This window comes from Physeter macrocephalus, chromosome 16, assembly GCF_002837175.3.
Source record: "Physeter macrocephalus isolate SW-GA chromosome 16, ASM283717v5, whole genome shotgun sequence".
Taxonomy (NCBI): Eukaryota; Metazoa; Chordata; class Mammalia; order Artiodactyla; family Physeteridae; genus Physeter; species Physeter macrocephalus.
In genome coordinates, this window is record NC_041229.1 from 7,845,166 (window position 1) to 7,846,145 (window position 980).

The window sequence follows — 980 nt, forward strand, 5'->3', positions numbered from 1 at the left end:
GGGCCCGTGAGCCAGGGCCGCTGAGCCTGCGCGTCCGGAGCCTGTGCTCCGCAACCGGAGAGGCCACAGCCGTGAGAGGCCCGCGTACCGAAAACAAAAACAAAAACAAAAACAACAACAACAACAAAATAGCTTGTTAGTGTATAGGAATGCAAGGGACTTACTTGTGCATTAATTAATTAATTAATTTTGTAATTAACTTGTGCATTAATTAATTAATGCACAAGTTAATTAACTGTGCATTAATTTTGTATACTGCTACTTTACCAGATTCATTGATTAGCTCTAGTAGTTTTCTGGTAGCACCTTTAGGATTCTCTATGCATACTATCATGTCATCTGCAAACAGTGACAGTCTTACCTCTTCTTTTCCAATTTGGATTCCTTTTATTTTTTTTCTTCTCTGATTGCTGTGGCTAAACCTTCCAAAACTATGTTGAATAATAGTGGTGAGAGTGGGCAACCTCGTCTTGTTCCTGATCTTAGAGGAAATGGTTTCAGTTTTTCACCATTGAGAATGATGTTGGCTGTGGGTTTGTCATATATGACCTTTATTATTTTGATGTAAGTTCCCTCTATGCCTACTTTTTGGAGAGTTTTTACCATAAATGGGTGTTGAATTTTGTCGAAGGCTTTTTCTGCATCTATTGAGATGATCATATGGTTTTTATCCTTCAATTTGTTAATATGGTGTATCACATTGATTGATTTGCATGTATTGAGAATCCTTGCGTTCCTGGGATAAACCCTACTTGATCATAGTGTATGAGCCTTCTAATGTGCTGTTGGATTCTGTTTGCTAGTATTTTGTTGAGGATTTTTGTATCTATGTTCATCAGTGATATTGGCCTGTAGTTTTCTTTTTTGTGACATCTTGGTCTGGTTTTGGTATCAGGGTGATGGTGGCCTCGTAGAATGAGTTTGGGAGTTTTCCTCCCTCTGCTATATTTTGGAAGAGTATGAGAAGGATAGGTGTTAGC